Source organism: Lucilia cuprina, chromosome 4, assembly GCF_022045245.1.
Source record: "Lucilia cuprina isolate Lc7/37 chromosome 4, ASM2204524v1, whole genome shotgun sequence".
Taxonomy (NCBI): Eukaryota; Metazoa; Arthropoda; class Insecta; order Diptera; family Calliphoridae; genus Lucilia; species Lucilia cuprina.
Window position 1 is genome coordinate 45,359,684 of NC_060952.1, and position 19,843 is coordinate 45,379,526.

Consider the following 19,843-nt stretch of genomic DNA (forward strand, 5'->3'; position numbering starts at 1 on the left):
AACAGGAACTTAAATGAAATACATATTTTTCCTTCTATTTTTTGCTAAAATGTCATAAATCATAATTTTGAAACACAAAGAAAAACCTAATTGCATAAACTAATACTACTAATATTTTATACCTGTTTCATATCACTCACTTACGACTAACTAACCTAACTGTGGAAAGAAAAATCATAGAAAATACGTGTAAAAATTAAAAACTAAACATGTTGAGTGAACTCATGTAGTCAATAAATCATTCAACAAAATCTTTAAACAATAACCAAAAAGTCAAAAAGTTAAACAGTCATTTATACAGTTAGTGAAGGTGTTTTGAGTTTAAAGTCAAACCGAAATTTTTTGAAGGTAATTTTGTGCTGTTACCAAGTTAATTACCCTTAAACGAAGGACGCATATTAATTTTTATTACCGTAGAAAATTATTGCATAATTTCGTTTTTTCAGAAACAATGAAAACTGTGTGATTTTTTGTTTCAAGCCGAGGAAAAGATGTACTCTACAATGAGTTTAAGGTTATTTTTTTTTGTTGACTGATTGTGGCTGCTTTGTTTAAGGCAGGTGCCTTAAAATCTCTCTTTTTAGGAATTTCTTAGGATAACAGTTATTTTTTAATAATTATGAAAGCAAATTATGAAAATGCTCTAATGGAATTTTCAAGGAAATTTTTAGTTAATTTGTTGTTGTCTTTTCAAGGTCATTTTTAATGTAAAAAATACAGCCAGGTAGGATATCGTTTTTATGTAAAAAATTTATATTTGATGAATCTATATCTGAATGGATAATAACACCGAGGAACAGTCATTTTCAAACATAAAAATAATTATTTTTAAAGGAAACTGTGGAAATGATCCAATTATTAACTGTTTATCCGGTTTTTCATAATTAACTCTTATGATCTTAAAGTTTAAAATATACGATTTCAGAAGATGAAATTTCGAATTTATATAATAGAATTGGTATTAATATCAAATGTAGCTAAGAATCTCTGCTTCAAAATATAATTATTTATTTCAATTCATCAGTATTAAAAAATGGAAGAATAAAGAAATTTTTCACAAACAATTTTTTGTTTTAAAAATGAGATTTTTTAAAATTAATTTCGTTTTAGGTTTTTTGTCTAAGTGAGTCAAGTACAGATTCCAAGCATTATTTTGATACCATAATACAACATATACTAATATTTAAAATATTTGTTTGAAATTATAAGTTCTCAAAATTTTAAAGTTCTGTATAGGGACTTAAGAGCTGATTATTAAAAAAAAGAAACGACGTTTGCAGAATTGCTATAAATGCATAACAATTTTTCTATGTGTGACAGCTTTTTTAAAAATTTTGACAGGGTGTAATATAACAATCCCATGTTTTGAACAAAAATAGAACATTCCGATGTTGTGGAAAACACTGAACAACACAATCTTTAAATATGAACGATGGAACTTTTATTAGAACTCTGCCTCAGTGCAAACACACAAACTGTTTGATAATCACATTAAAATCAATTTAGTGCAGATCTGTATCCTTTGTTTACAAGTGTGATGAGCATAAGTCGTCACCATATTTGTACCCCGCTAAGGAACCAAAATACGGCATTGGATGCGTTACTTATTGCTGTCGACTATCTTTTTATTTCGTTCTTGCTCCGACAAAATCAGTTTTGTGTTTTTTTGTTAGGTTTTCAGGAGAGCAATCATTTTTTTAATAACTTTTGACTATACTACTACATAGAGTTAACAATTTCGAACAAAAATAATTTGTTTCAAGGCCAAACTAGAATGAGTTCAGGTTGGATTGTTATGATTTTCTCCGAAGATTTGTTACTAAAATTAAGTTCTTGAATAAGGTTTGTGGTGCATTTGTTACTTAATTTAATTCCTGTTTTATTGAATATAACAAACAAAAATATCTTAAAATTTAAATATAAGGTTTTATATTAAATTTCTTATTTAACTTACTTTCTTTTCTTTTTGGCCCTAATCATGCCAAACTATTGGAAAATTACAGAAGAAAATCCCATAAATAACTCAAAGCCTTTCCAATATACTAAGAAGCAAAAATAAGAAAATAACAAAGATTTTACTCTAGTTTTTTACTTTTTGAGAACAAAACTTAACAAAAAAGGAAAAACAACACTCGTAAAAAATGATTACAAGTGTAAACGGATGTTGGATATGGTTTGAAAAATATATTTTGAAAATAAATCGTCTTAAAGTCTAGCATTTAGAAGAAATGTTTAAGCAAGCTTGTATGTAAAATGAATTATTAATGGGGAGGCAGAGTGAGTGAGTAAAATCACTTGATGTATTTTGTTTATTTTTCTTTTTAATTTTATTTAACAATAAGTACAAGTATTTTACACAACTATGAATTATATGTATTGTATGTAGTACGAACGAGAGTATTTACAATAAAAATTGGTTTGGTTTTGTTGATATTCTGGGTACAAACAGATATACAATGTTTTTATATACTAAATTCATATACATATGTATGTACATATGGATGTTGCATGTATATTTGGTATATAAGTATAAAGTATAGACATTTGTACGTATGTCGCGTATCTCTTTGCAATAAATCATTGTCACCCTCTCTTGTGCAATGTCACTATAAGCGCCCCCTGCTGGGCTGCAGCAGAAGCAGCAACAAAGAACACACATTTCCAAATGTATTCTCAAATGGCACAGAACCGAATCAACGTAGGTAAAAAATATATAGCAACAACCACAGAAAAAACAGCAAAATTGCAAGTAAAACTGAAATGAAGCAAAAATATGCAGTGCACCATCACTCCCTACCATGTCCCTAAAAGAAAAAAAGATTTACCCAAAAAAATTACCACCCAACCAACTTTAAAAGTTTTTCTTTTGCACAAACCATCGAAAAACTCCTGAAATATTTGTGCATCAAAAAAGAAATATTCATATAAGTAAAACTGACTATAGAAACAGTAGTAGTAAAAGTAGTTGAATAGTCTAACGAGTATATTCATCCATACAATCGTTACAAACACAGCAATGACAATACATCTACTACAGTTGCTTTACTTCACTCCACACAATATTCAGGAGTTGTACAAGGAGTCACTGTATCCATTTTAGAAAGCATTCACCAAAACCATTGAAGTAGATTAGAAAATAACCCATCAGAAGTAATCTATTGACTTTTTGTTATCGTTGTGATGTAAGGTGCAAGCATAGTCATATGCATAGTTCATATGATTATCTAACCTCTAATACTTGCTAAAATAACTATTTCAGCATAGTCTTTCCGAACCACAGGGTTCGTTTGTAAGTGCAAATAAAAGTCCTAGTAAATATGTGCAAGTGTGTTTGTGTCTTATAATCCTTTCGGTATTTTATACTACCGCATACAGTCATACATCAAAATCACACAGGATGAAAGAAATTTTTTTCCAAAAAAAAACTAAACAAATTCAAACACACACAAAAATGCTGTAAGAAGCAAAGTGAAACAAAAACTTGCAATTGTGCATTTTGAAGTGCTGCACAAAAAAGTGTTGGTAAGAGTTTTTCCTTGATTTTTGTTTTTCTTTTATACTTTAGTTCGCCTTAAAAATAACTCAAGTATTTAATATAAAAATTATTTGTGCATTTTGAGGAAAACGAAAATATAGAAGTTTTTCTCACTAAGTTTGATAAAATGGAAAATAAAAACTGAAAATTGTTCAGTTTTGTCTGGCAGCGTTGATGACAGGCCTTTTTTCTTCTACTTTATATCATTTAGGCAGCCTATTCTGTTTAGGTTTTTACAGACTGTCCATAAAAGTTGCGCCAAAAATGTTTACAAAACAAGTAGGAAAGTATAGTCGGGCATGACTGACCATGTAATACCCTATACCATGAGTATACTTTTAAATTTTTTATAATTGCCAATTTTTGATAATATAATAGTATATTTGACGTAATTATGGCATAAAAAGCCGAAATCAGGAGGAACGGTGATATAATGGACCTATTTCAACCATTTTCAATTCAAAAACATGCTTTGTCCAAATTTCATCAAATTATATTGAAATTTGCGGTCTGTACGTTGCGCACAAGGTTTACATCGACAAACATCAGCACAAACGTATAATACCCTCCCCACTATAGTGGTGTAGGGTATAAACAGTAGTAACGAAATATGGATTTCACTTTGAAAAAGCATAAAAAAGAACTGAAAACTATGTAGTCAAACCTTTGAATTCCTCTTGTTGTTTCGTTGAGTTTAAAAGGAGGTTAAACAAATTTAAACAAAAAGACAAAAGAACAAACCTACAAAAGAAATTGCCATGTGTTCTAGAAAAATTTAACGAAAAAATCGATAAATTCAATTACTTGGAAATTGATTTCTTTTTAGTGAATTAACATTTTTGCGATCAGAGGTTAACATGACGACCAATCACTTTGACGCTGTATCTAATTTATATATGTGTTTTCCAATTAAAAACCAGAAAACAGATATGGTTGAATAATATTACTACAATTATTATAAAATTACAATAAGCAGTAATTTAACTATATTATGGTCACTGTAATTATATTAAATTCATTATTCAAGTAAAAACAATAATTAAAAGTACATGTTTGTTTGTCACAAGCATTATAAGGATTTTGTTGATAGAATCATCAGTTGACAGACCAGTATTATCTAAAAATCATTTTTTTAATTCTAATTTTAATTAAAAAAATTCCTAACTTTGTAATTAAAAGGTTTTTTTATGCTGTCAAAGAAAAAGTTTTTAATTATACGACAACAAATTTATTTTATTTTAACTTGATTGTCATTTTAATTAATGCTCGTTCCAAATGTAACGCATTTCTTACCCTTTCTATAAAGAATCTGTGTATTTTTTTATATTTTTTATTTTTAATTTAAATTTTCACATTGTTTGTGTTGTCTAGTGATTAATTAAGCATTTTTTTCTCAACTTCTTTGTCATCATTTATCATTTTGCAAAAAAAATTTAAATTAAATCTACCATTTTTTTTACAGAAAAAGTGACAATTCAGTTGTTTTTAGCTTATAATTCAAATTCTTAACTAAACAAGTTTATTTTAATTTTTTTATTTCGTTTGAACATTAAATAAATAATATTTTGTGACATTTTCGTATAATTCAATGATTTTTATTTTAAATATGAACAAAAACAACAACGTATTTTTTTACCATTTATCATTTGTATACAGTTTTTGTTTATATTTTTGAACAGTGTTTGTATGAACAGTGTTAAATACTTTTGAATTAGAATTTAATAATAACAATATTTGTCAACAACTTGAATCTGCCTTAAATGTAATAAAGCCCCCCGAAATTCAAGTACGGAAATTTTGTTCATTTACTTGAAAAATAAACTCTTGTTTAAAATCAATACATATATTCTTCTAAAGCTTTTTCATTTGGCCTAAAAGTAACTTATCATAGAATTTTTAAAAATATGCCGTAAATAAATAAATGAATGAACTTTAATGGAGTTAATAAATTTTCAATTGGCAACACTAACACGGCACATAATAAAATTTATATTTATATACTCTCGACTTTCAGACAACTGGCAGCAATATTGAGTAGAAATTATATCAATTGAAATAAATCAATAAAATGCCAAACAAACATACATACACATATATACATGTTTATATAATACAATAATAATTACTCTCACTGCCATGTTGCAAATGTTGAAGATTCAATATGCATCAGTAAATTAGGAGCAAAATGTATGCACTCCCAAAGAAGAAACTACTAGGTTATAGTAATCATTCTAAGGTTCTAAGGTTCGTAAACTCAACAATATTTAAGTCTCTTTAACCATATCTCTCGTTGTCGCAACCAAAGTATGTTAAATTCTGTTTTTAATAATAATATATATTAATTTTTGGATTTTATATTGTATTGCAGTCAAACAGGGTTATGATTTTTTACACATTATACATAATCATAATTAAATAAAGTATGCATTGCACATATGTACATATATAGTAGCGACACCTAGATATATAATTGTAATGTTAAATATCTTGTAATAAATTCAAAGTAGTTGCTGTGACCATGTTCAATCATATTTTTTCTCTTCGTGTAAAATCACTTATTCAACTGCAGTTGAACAATATCACAATAATAACATACAAATGGACTAAAAAGTATAAAATTATTTATTAACTGCAGTAGCACAAAATTGGGTTTATTAAAAAGTCATTTTTAAGCCATTTCATTAAGTCAATAGTACAAGACAATACTTGAACGAATATACTTATAAGCATATGTACAGACTAAAATATAGATTATAAAGATACATTCAAATGTAAATGAAATATTAAATCATAATGATAATTATAAATATATAGATGTTGTTTAGATAAATTTAATTGAAAAGTTAGTTTTACTTATGGATTATAAATTATTGATGGACGAAAAATTACAGTAATTAAAAATGTGTTTAAATTTCAAATTACTCTTTCAAAAGTAAATGGTTTTGGGTATGAAAGATAAACAGAGTCAAATTTTATGTAAATAAAGTATTAAAATAACATAAAGCAATGTCTTCCAACTTTTACTACTTTTATTAAACTTGTAAAATTTGTATGTATATAGTACTTAATATGTTTGTTTTTGCAAATTTATGTAAGTGTAAATATTTAAAATGCATTATTGACTTGACTCACATGCGCAGCAGAAAATTTAATAAAATGTAGTTAGTAAGTGTGTATATATGTGCATAGAATGACACAAAAGGGAAGTAAAACTATGCTAAATGCTCAACATTCACACAGATACAAATTCAAACGCATGGATGTGAGTAAGTTTGAGTTACTGCATATATACATACGTATTTATGCATGTACGAACAAGTATTTAATTGTATATAATCATAATTCAAAAACCAAGTACCAAGTTCAAAGCTACCATTACTTCTATTCTCAAAATATGCATAAAGTACATATGATAATACATACATACGACATTTGTACAGATATAACATAGCACATACATATTTACAAATATTCATATTTTGAAGTCAAGAACTGTGTTTTGTCGAAAATACAAATGTACAAATAAAAACTTAAATTATTACATTCAAACAATTTTGGCTAGTTTAAAAATATAATGTTTACCATGGTAATTATTATTTTACTTACTTATTCAACAATAAATGTATTAATAATTTTTTATACTTAAATTTTAAAGTTTAACAATAATTATATGCAAATATACAAATACAAAATGTTTAAGCTTGTCAACACTCTTAATTTGATTAATTAAGTATATTAGTTCATTATTTGCAACTATTTTAACTTGTGTTTGATTTATTCAAAGTTAATTAAACAAATCAATGAGAAAACGTTCATTTAAAATGATCAATTGAAATGACGAATACAAATTTCCGATTTTTTCGGAAGCTTTCATTGCGATTTTTTTAATTTTCCATAACCGGATTCTCAAAATATTTTGTCGGAAATTGTTAAAGTTTGGAATTATACACTCTATTCAAGATCAAGATTACCTACCCAATTCTTCATTAACGAGTTATTTTATCATGCTATCTGGAATGGGTTTTACATAAATCCAAAAATTAATATATATTTAAAAAAACCTATGGCCCGCATTTAGAAAGAGGAATGTTAAACAATATTTGAAATTTTGTATAAAAAACACTAACAAAAACTAAGTTGTTTTCATATAAATTTTTAAAAGTTGTTTTCTTTTCTTCTTTCTGTATTTGGGCATAACCTTATTAAACATACGCTCTAGACATTTTGCTACAAATCCTATCAAAAAAAGAAATAATTAATGTTATTGATAACGACCACTCTAATAAGTACGTTTACCAAAATTTTTAAAATATTTTGCTGGGTAGATTTTATTTTTAAATTACAACTATGTACATAGAATAATTTTAAATGCTAAATTATCAAGAGAAATTTAAAAAAATACACTCAGTTGCAGTACGGCTATAGAACGAGTTTTTTCTGTAATATAAGTATTATGCGATCCACTTCTTGATTGACTTGAACACTGTCTCCTTATGGACAGGGGGAAAAGGGAAATTTCCCCCCAAAACCAAAAGTTTTTCATACAAAATATAAAAATTGAGAAAAAAACGAAAATGAGGAAAAAATAAAATTCCAGCCCAAACGCTTGAGCTGTATCCGCGGCTGGAGTAGGGAATAGAGAAGTCCATAAGCTACACAAAAGACTAGTCTATAGATTATTATCTAGTATATAGAATAGTCCATATACTGCTCCAAAGAATAGAAAAGCGACCGGAAAAAAGTAAAACTAAACAATACTCTTTTGGTAAAATGTTTTCTGATTATAATCTCTTCCAGGATTCAGTACAATTTCCTCTTCGGAAGTTTAGAAAAAATTTTACCGAAGTCGGTAGTTTTTTAAATTTTGTGTTAAAAATACAGTTTTTAAATAGAAATTAAATTATTGGCACCATATATTTTAATATATTCTACAATATTATATTATTATATTCTGCAGATATCACAATCGATGATTAATTTATATAGACTAATTTATTTTCCTGAAAATGTACAAAGGTCTAGTAAAAATGTAGCAAATTATCAAAAGTTCTGTAGGATATTAATACAAGACGTAAAATAAACTGTGTTAGATATTAAAATCAGTTTTTATTCCTTAGCTGATCTAACGCCATTTTAATGCTGGAACAAAATATTTAATAATGTAATATTCATCTTTTAAAATAAAACCTAAAAAACAATAAAATGTTAAAATATTTTAATTCCAGAAACAACTGGAATCGTAAAATCTGTTTTGTTCTATGATTATATAGAACAATAGAAATATTTTAAAACCATATCTAAATTTCTTCTAAAAGATCTTCAGCGAACAACTTTTTAATACAAATATGTACTTAATTATCATTAGTTCATTTTTAAAAAGACCTTTTTTAAGAGTTATTTCGATAAAAATGGCTTGGAATGTTTAACACATTTTACTATTTTTAACTTTAGATATTGGAGTCTTATATGTTTCCAATCTGAATTGAAATTTAATCAATCAATACTATTAAAAAATCGATTTCACACTGAATATAAAAGAAATGTCAGTCTTGGAGTAAATGAGTAAATTGATATTAAGAAAACTTCAAAAAAGTTTTGGTTTTTTAAAGGGAATAAAATTCTCATATACTGGCCTAAGGGGCCATGGTACTTATCGATGACAGTAGGATTTCCAACTCTATTAATTCACTAAAGCACCGTCGCAATATAGGTTTTATTTCACTGTTTTATGGATATTATAATAAATGAACAATACATTACAGGGAAAATGCTTTCTTCCGTCGGACTATTCGCATATCTTCACAGTATTGGCAAAATCTTTATTTAGACGGTATTGGAGAAAAATTATTTTGAATAACAACATATTTTTGTTCGACGATGACCAAAAAATGACTAGTTACAAATCTACTTACCCGATTTTTCCGGATTTTTACAGTTATTTTTGTATGTTTGCTAGTCTATTGTCTTACTCAATGCCCCATTTAAAGTAATTTTATCGTTTTATATCGGTAAAGGTTTCTACACAAATGTAAATCCCTATATTTTTTGAAAGAACTTCCTAAATCGCCTACGGTTAGAAACACTAACTAGTTCCTTTTTAGCCATACGCTATAGACTATTGACTACAAATTATATTAAAAAAAAGCAATTATTTATGTTATTGACAACGACAAGGAGGATGTATGCTACTTCAGATCCGAAGAAATACTTACACCTAGTAAAATATCTGAAGGGAATCGATCCCACTACCTAATAACTGAATACAATACCACCAAAAACCTATGGAAGCAAAAATACATGAGTTTAGTTTATTACATTTCTTCTGAATCTAATTCTTTGCACAATTTGTTGGTTTGGATCGGAGTTATGAGTTGTATGAATTTTGAATTAAGTTTTGATGTACTTCTCTAGATACATTTGCATATAGGCACTTAGAATATAAATTCCGATCTGAAATTTATTGTTAATATACATTATAACATTGGGACCCACAGTGTTTCTTCCTTACGAAAAATTACTGATCTAAGAATCGTTTTTATGTTCCTAATGAAATAATTTACAATTATGTATAGAAACACTTATACTACGTAAGGGTATATTCTAGATCTAGTGGCAAAACTATCTCCAAATAACAAAAGTACTTACATTTAATCCTTTAAAAGTTGAATACGAATACCAGACTTTGTCCTGGCAAATTAATGTTTGGTTGTTGATTGTTTGGCAAAGCACGCTCGGTGTATTTTCTCTACACTCTTGCTTCTTTGTTTTGTTAGATTCCTTCTCTACTCCTTTTTTCGTTGTTGCTGTTGAATGAAAGTTATGCTCTTTTTATGATGCACTTTCTCGTAAAAACACTATTTTTTAAGATTTTAAGAATTTTCTTTGCAATAAACACTCTCTTTTGTCGGGGTTTTTCAAATACAGTGTTGTAAAATGTTGTCGTTTCAATTAAAATGTTTTAAATTTTATTTGTTTTGTTGTGTTTATGTAATAAAGCCATTTTTTCAAAATATTAAATATTAAATTACTTTTATAATTAATTTTAGATAATATATTTAAATTATTTTAAATTTATTGCTAATATTTTTCTTTTGAGACTAGAGCAGATTAATTGGGTATTTTATAAAATATGCACAATACTTTGTTATATTTTTCTTTATTTTGTTTTAAATTTAAAATAAAAAAACAAAATTATGTTGTTAATTTATTTATAAGATAAAATTTTGGCATTAATTAATTTATTTTTTTCTATTTAATTTGTTTGTTTTGTTTTCCTTTTTAAACCAATGAAAATACATACATATGTTGCTTAAATTGGCACTATTTATTTTTGTTTTTTATTTAATTCCTACTTTTTTAAATATTGCACATTTTTTTAAATATTTCTTTGTTTTTATTGAATTTTCACTGGTATTTTGTTTAATTTGTATGTTTATATTAAGGTGATAATTATTTGTTTTTTATTATTAATAAATTTTTTATTGCCATTCAGTGACCGGCCGTTATTGTTTGTTTACACGTCGTTTTTGTTGTTCTTGTTTTTATTCCTCCTCCATTAATAAATTTGTATGAATTGGGAGAGAGTATGAGTGATAGTGTGTGATGCCAGTGTAAACACACATTAGTTTTTACGCGCTACCGTTTGTTGAGCTGATTTTGATGTGACTGTAAACGTACGAATAAATTTCAATTTTTACGATTATTGTTATGATTATTTTTATGACTGGCTGTTTGGATGTTGTTTATGGTGTTGATGCTGCTATGATGATGAGGATGGCTGCTGCCGTCTTGTATGTTGCTGCTGCTTGCTTGCTGTCTTTGCTTGTTGTTTCTGTTTTCCCAAAAACCCAGCAGCCAGCCAGCCACCACTTGTGTCCGTCTAACGTAGTTCAAATTTTCTCTATACATACATACATCTAATGTTGCTGCAGATTTTGTTATTTTTGTTGTGTTCTATATCTAATTCGAAGCTGTTTGTATAATTTCTATTGTCATAAATTACATTAGTAAGCATTAGAATAGATTAATAATGAAACTCGCTCGTCCACACACGCACAATAAGAAGAACGAACACATTTATTTTTATAAATCAAAATATAGGTAGTAAATATAGTAAATATAAATTTGGAATTTGTAACTGTTAGATATCTATAAAGGTAAATGAAAGTATCAAGTGCAATTAGAAACTAGTGTAATTGAGCAGCACTCTTTCTTTAAAATTTCAAAAACTTATTTTATTTTTATTTAGTTTTCTAGAGATTTATTAACATTATAGTAGCTCTCTTTTTTTCTTGTTATCTTCAACTTTAGTTTTTTATGTTTATAATTATTATTATTGTTTTGATGATGTTGATTTCTTTACGACTTCTATCAAACTAAACCCATAAAGTATTCAATTTGCAGCATATACATGTAAAAAATCCGAGCAAAATTATAGAGCCGCGCGTCGCGTACTAGTACTACTATTCTTTAATACGTGAAATCCATATGAAAATTGTATGCAATAAGAAGAAAAATACAATAAAGCGGACGGTACCGTCTGTCTCTCTATATAGTTTTGAACGAACGCTAACGGTGGCAGAATGGAACGTACTGAAAAAAGCTAAAAGTAATAAGCAACCATTTAGTTTGCCAGCCAGCTATACAACACTATACGGTCTTAGTTTAATCAGCCAAAGAGTCAGGAGCTCTTTTATATTTCTGAAAAATACTAAACAAAAGCAAGAAAGACTACAATACGGTGGATAAGGGGAAAATTAACAATGTAGAGTAGTATAAGAAATAAGTGAAAATAAACAACAAATCCACAAAACTCACATATAAATAACACACATATGATACGAATACAATTGCCAGATCCATATATTATAGTTCTTGCTACGCTGTTAACGTAGCAGTCGAGAGTTAGCAGTCGTTGAACAGAGCAGTTGACTGCTTGTTTTGGCTGAAAACAGTATATAAATAATCTTATAAGATACTCTGAACCACCACTATACGAACCAACCAACCAACCTTCCACATACACCACCACACATTTTAATGCCAAACAAACGACAACCATCAACCCAACCTTCCATAAATTCAAACAAACAGACACACTCACTCATTTTAAAATGGCATAAGCCCACTGTGCCAAGTTGCTCTCACTTAATTCATTTCAGTGCGAGTTTTTGTTTTGTATTTTTCTTTTTTCCTTGTTATTTATGTTCGTTGACGTATCTCTGCCAACGTCGGCAACTATAATGACGTCAACGTTTACGTTACGTCTCGTAAATTTCGTTGTACTTCAGAATTTGAGTGACCACGCGTAGCGCCGAAGCAATAAAGTATTCCTGGGTCTGTTGCAAATTTATTGTGTGAATTTTTTGTATTTGCCTTTTTTCCTTTACAGTTTCAGTTTCTTCTTTATACTTTATTTATTTTGTTTTTGTGTTTTCCTTTCTTTCTGTTTCCAACAACAGTTGAGTTAAATAACTGTGTAAAAAGAGTGTTTATGGGTTCTGTGCGTGTTTTATGTGAATGTGTTTCTGCACCAAATGAGTGAGTACTGTGATTTCTTTATTCGTTTTTATGTATAATTTTGTTGCTTTATTTCTTTTTATTTGAGTTTTCAAATTGTGCAATTTATGTGAGAATCTTTCTATTTATGAGTTTGTGTATGATATTTCAGTTGGTTCTTTAATATTTACTCTGATGTTTTTCCTTATTTTCAATATTAGTTTCATCTCTAAAGTCTGACTTGTATTTGTTCTATTAAAATGTTTAAGTTTTAAACTCTGTGCTTAAAAATTTAATGTGTAATAAAATGCAAAAACAAAAGTGAATCAAACAATAATTGAAAAGCTATAGTGTTATTATACATAAACCTAATAAAAGCAGTAGAGTTGCCAATAGTGTTTTATATAGATCGTAATACTTTACGTCAATAAGGAAACTTTTGTATTTATAATATTCAACTACGGACGTTGCTGTAATTTGGACATTAATTTACCCACATACTATGCACTCTATAAATTTGATTCTTATAATATGTATATTCAAATACATAGGTATATGTATGTACGTTATTATGATCCAGACCTTTTTTTGTGAAATATGTATTAATCAAATGAGAGGAGAAAGGGTGGTGTTGGTAACCAAATGACCACAAGTTTTATTGGAGCAAAAATACTACACGTCCGTAATAACGTTTAAATTTTTTATGTGTGTATGTACATTCGATAGATGCCATTGATTTTGGAATAAAATTAAGAAAAAGTGAAAAACACGTTTATTTTAATAAAGATTTAGCAATTTCATTAACCATATTCTATGAAAAAAAAGGGAACAAATTTCCAGAAATTTTACCCATTTTTTCCCTTTGTTTTCAGTATTTATGCTGCGAAATAATACTTTCAAAGTTATATTTCAATTTATAAAATTTTTACAAATTGAAAAATAATATTTTTTTTGGGATTCCAATAAACCTTAAATTTTGTATTTTTACTAATTTTATTTAAAAAACAAATACATAATTACGACTTTTTGTGAGAAAATACAATAGTCAGTGAAATTTTATTGATTACGAAAAAATTCACATTAAAATTTGATAAAACATTTTTTAGAAGTCATGGGAATCATTGTGGTGAAGAGAATGGGTTGTTAGTTCATTAGTACCAGCAACAAGAAAACTCATAATATATTGTTAACTGTTTGCCTTTATATTTCGATGTAATTTGACAAAAGCCTTAAAAATAGTAGAAAAAGTGTTTCTGCGTTTTACATTTCTCTTCATCCAATAAAATATTTGATAGGTGTAATTGTACCTCGTTCTAATCTCGGACTTACTAATCCGCCAATAGCTCTATAAGAATAGTTCTAACCATTTTGCATTTGTCTAGATAACATCCTCAAGTTCTCAAGTTTTCTTTATATCAAGTATGTACATCAGCAGATATTGCCCTAATTAACTTCAGGGTATTGGAAACAATATTCTTATGAAAATAAAATCAACATACATATTTGTGTTGATTTTAATCCAATTACCTCCCTTTTGCTTTAGTTCCAACCGTCATAATGGCAACCCATTCTTAAGATGAATTTATTTTGAAAATCACCCAAAACTGAGCACATAAACCACACGAGACAACAATGCCCCAGACTCAAAACAAAACCAAAAGCAAAATAAAACTGGCTGTGTAACACACAAACTCTAAATATAGGCCCCTGAAAATAAAATCTCAACATAAAATGTGAGACCATAAAATGTATTTCAGTTTACCAAAGATGTGCTTAATACGGTGAAGATTTAAAGTACAGAATGGATGTGTGTAATGTGCTTAGATACTTCCTGGGGATGTGGTAATGAGAATGTGTATATAGTAAAAAAGAAGAAGATTTTAAGGAAAAGTGGAGCAATTGTGTGTCAGTGATGGAATTTAAAAGAATTGCTAAAAAGGTACTCTATAAACACGTATTTATCGAATTGAGTTGTTTGTGGTGCTAACATTTCATTAATCAGCAATAAAACAATAAGTTTAAATTTAAATACTATACCATTTACTAGAATACCAGACTCTAAGATAAACGGGGTTAAAGCATTTATCAAGAAAAACTAGAACTAGCGTAAGAAGTTCAAGATCAGTACTTAAGTCGTAGTTAATAAAAATAAAGCAATTTAAAAGATTATTAAGATTGATTTTCCAATTAAAACAAGTGAGAGTGTTTTATTCGGTGTTATATATTGAGTTATATATTGAGTGTTATATTCGATAGTGGGTATATTCTCATATATCCACTATCAAACCGTATGCATTAAAAGGAATGCTCCCCTATAAACATCAGGGTGGTATTACTCATCGAATTAACTGAAGAAGACCTTATATGAGAGATAGGGTTCACGTATTTTTAAGTCAGCAACGATCGTTAATTTTCTTATGGACCGATCCTAAATAGAGAGATTTTAACTCGCAAAAATATATGTGTGTCGAATTTATCGCTTTTCTGTATTCTGTATTTTTAAGCCAGTAATGATCGTTAAAATACTTTTTTGAAGGGCACCTTATATAGGGAGTAGGGTCAATTATGTACCGATCCACATAAAGTTTGATAGAGAGATTTTTGCTTCATTGAAACTTTTAAAAGGGACATTAAATGGGGGTAGGGTCAACTATGGACCGATCCACATAAAACTTGATACAGAGATTTTGGCTACATTGAAACTTATGTGTGTCGAATTTCATCACTATACTCGTATTTTTAAGTCAATAATGAGCGTTACAGTAATTTTCTGAAGAGAGTCTTTGAATCATATGAAACTTATTTATATCGAATTTCATTGCTATACTTGAAATTTGGCGTGGAGTTCAGATGAATGTGGAGCATGTACAGATGATAGTGAAAATCTGCAGCACTTTCTTTGACATTATCAGGCTTTAGCTAAAATTAAATCCAAATATCATTGCATTGATATTATTACAAATATAAAATCCCTCACCAAAACTGATAGGAAATAGGTTCAAGAAATTGAGTTTCTAAACATTTTATATAAATTGTGCCGAGAGAATAAACTAAGAATAAAGTCTCGAAATGTTGATAATACATTCTTACATGCACAGGGTGATTGTAATTCGTATCTTTTGAGTCATTCGTCACAAATGTACTCTTTGTAATCCAGAATGAAGACAGTCATCACTTTAGTGTCCTCTTTGTAAGCGGGAGCGGATATAGTCGTTTCTTTACTGTCGTCAAGTAACCTAGAGATTATCATCATTCATTAAGAATAAAAGTAAATCGTAACTATCCTAGAACACGTCCATGTCCTAGTTTTATAGCAAGAAAAGTAGCGCCAGTTAAATAGCTAGTAATGTGGCTGACTTCCAAGAACTCATTTGGAGAGTTCTTTGACTATTTTTGACTGTCTCTTTGTAGGGTGTAGAGTGACGATTGACTTCCTCGTAGGACAAGCCCATGTTAAAATGATTGGTAACCTGGGTGGTCAGGTGGCTAGGGGCCAGCACAAGTGGTAGGTTAAGTGGTCAGTTCGGGACTGTCCCTTCGAACTGCTGGGTTAAGCCAACATGCATGCATATATATTAAGTTTATTTACAAAAGAAATCACACAGAAGTTGACACAACAGAGTTACTTTAAAAGCGAGAGGAAACAGAAAAACAACAAATACTCCTTTGAGCTTTTTCAGTTCGTTAGTTTTGCACTTTATCACTCCTTGAGGCATTTTATATTCGTAGTAAGACTTTACTGTTGATAATGAAATGATACTAGTTATCTGCGACACATTGAATGTTTAACATGCTATGAGCCGCATAATTTTTAATTATTCATACAACAAACGACACAAAAATAAATCTTAATTATTTATATTTTTTGTTTAAAATGAAAACATTTCATGTTTTAGTTTAAATATTTATTGTAATTTATTTTGCTTTTGCTTAAGTATGCATTTAATTGATCAAGGCATCTTTTTAATAACGTATGATTTATTGGTTGTTGTCCAACAATTATGGCCGCCGCTTCTACTAGAATAACACAAAGTAGAAACAACAACGATAGCATTTATGATGAAGCAAATAGCACTTGAAGTGTCAGCTGTAAAATCATCTACACAACCATGTTTGCCGACGGCAAAATAATCATGGCGTAAAATCTACAAAACAACAACATGAATTATAACAGCAATTTTTTTGTTATTGTGAAGACACACTCAATTCTCACATTATTCATTCATGCCGAGAACATGTCAAAAAGAGCAAGAAAAACAACCCTGTTATCGTTATTTACATTCGTGTACTCTCTTTGCTTAAAATATCACTCTCAATAACATATATTTTTCTCTCTTTGCAGTCATATGGAAAACCACGTGTATTACAGAACTCTTCATGAAACCAACAACTGTAAATAAAGCGCTTTCTGACGAATTGTTATTTAGTCGAAACGTCAGTCAAAACAACAACCATCATCATCCATACCCGCTTCCAATTGGCAATAAAACGGGCCACAAATAGGGAGGAGTCGAACTCATAAAGCATTTTCGTTTTTATAGTGTGTAGTGACAGCACTAACGTCTACAGCAGCAGCGGTGCCACCGGCAGTGAAGCCCAAACAGCAACAAAGCACAATATCAAACAGCTGCCGGCAATGTTTTGCATGGGCATTGCTTTTGTTTTTATATTTTTCTTAATTTTCATGAGTTTATGTGAATGTGTGTGTTGCTTAGTTGAGCGATGGTAATGACGACGTCTGCGAGAGTAATTCATAAAGATGAATGACTATGTGCGAGAGGGATGATCGTATATGATGTGACCAGATGCCAGAAAGAGTACGACTGCTTATGGATGCGTTAAGTGTGACGAATTGCGTTATTATTTCACTTTATGGTGTGTCCCGTGAGTGAGCCATGTTGTTTTTTGTTTTTGTTTTTTGCTCTGTTGAAAGTGTTCACACATAAATTTTATTTCAAGACGATGCTGTGACTGTTTTTACTGAGCAGCAACTGAGCAGTTGACTTTGGTAAGACCGAGAAGTAATTCTCTTTGAAATTTTTCTGCATTTTTATTTGATTTTAATTTTTATTATTGAGTTAATATCTAAAACAGTACAAATACGATAACAATAACCATAACAATATTAATAAAGCAAAAAATAATAAAAAAATCAAAACAATCATAAATTGCATTTTTTTAATTGACATTTGCTATAGTAAGTGACGTATGTACATATACGTAAATATGAGTAGGTATTTTATGTTTTGTCTGCCGGCATTTGACAATAATGATCAGAGAAACCGAAATATGGACTCATGGGTAACGTCTGACACTTTCAATAAAGAAATATATTTAATTTGGATTACAGAAAATGGTTCACTTTTCCCGCATAAAATTGTTTCTTACATCGCTCTGTGTTATATTTTAAATTTTCTTAAAAAGTGCTCAGTTGGCACTTGAGCTGGCGGGTTCAAGCTATTATACTCTTGAAGATTTCTAAAACAGAAAATGTGCATAAAAATGTATTAGTTGTCATCAGGATTACTTTATTTATTTAGCAACTAGCTTAGAGACAAGTCTTCAAATACGTTGACTTAAACAATTGTATTTATCTTTAAAGGTCATGGGCCATAACATTTAATGTCTAAACGATCTTGCGGAATACACAATTTATTCACTAGACGTAAAAATATGGAGTAAAAATATCGATGCTGCCAAAATACTATCCTAAGTTATGTGCATGTGCAGTTTATGACTAAGCTCAATTACTTGACATGGACACAGGACGCAGCTTACTGTTTCATTGCACTAAAATTGTTATCTGTGAATTTAGCTAGAACACAAAATTGTACATGGGAATCTTATGCATCCATACGATAATTTTATAAAATGAATGTATGGGGGCTAGTCGAAATAATGGACCGATTTTAACCATTTTCAATAGGCTTCGTCCTTGGGCCCAATAAAACGTGTGTGCCAAATTTCATCCAATTGCGGCCCGTACCTTGCGTACAAGGTTTAAATGAACAGCCAGACAGGCGGATGAACTTAGCTTAATCGACTCAGAAAACGATTCTAAACCGATTGGTATATTTTAAGGTGGATGTAGGACGAATATTTTTGTATGTTACAAACATCAGCACAAACCCAATATACCCTCCCCACTAAAGTGGTGTAAGGTATAAAAATATAAAAAATAATTTAAAATAATATGAAACGAGTGCCTTTCATATATTGATATATTACACGTCCATGTATATTGTACATCCAACAAACATAAACCCTTCAAACATTTCGAAGACAAAACTATTGCGCATCACCCCAGACGCCACGTCAGAAACACTTCTGGACGATTGTCAGACGAGAACGCACATTTTACAAAAACAAAATACATTTATTTAGAATTTTCGTCTTCTAGAAATATACTTTTAAGTTACTTCCGGATAATAGTTAGAAGAGTGCATCCATTTTTCTTAATCAAAAAAAAAAAAAAAAATGACTATTGCGTTTTTTTCATCAGAAAGTATACCTTTTAGTGATTTCTGGATGATAGTTAGGAGAGAACACACATATTACACTAACAAAATACATTGTTTCCTAATTTTCATATTCTTGGTTTGTATGTCTATAACACTTCTTGAAGATAGTTTGAAGAGTGTACACATTACTATTGCATTTTAATCATTTGGAAGTCTAAATTGTAGTCACTTCTGGACGATTGACAGACGAAAGCACACATTTTACAAAAACAAAATACATTGATTTCGAGTTTTCGCCGTCTGAAAGTATACTTTTAGGTTACTTCCGGATGATAGTAAGATGAGTACG

The 19,843-nt window shown here is 29.1% G+C and overlaps 1 protein-coding gene across 5 annotated transcripts in view; it reads right to left on the reverse strand.

Moving 5' to 3' along the window:
* Positions 1–10,675, reverse strand: part of LOC111682798 (homeotic protein antennapedia) — a 159,094-nt gene extending 148,419 nt beyond the window's left edge. For 2 of the 5 annotated variants that reach the window (XM_046948348.1, XM_046948352.1), the window contains exon 1: positions 10,181–10,675. The gene's annotated coding sequence lies outside the window, so the exon portion shown is untranslated. The remainder of the gene's footprint in view (positions 1–10,180) is intronic. The other 3 variants (XM_046948354.1, XM_046948353.1, XM_046948355.1) reach the window with 3 other exon arrangements.
* Between the last annotated feature and the right edge of the window lie 9,168 nt (positions 10,676–19,843).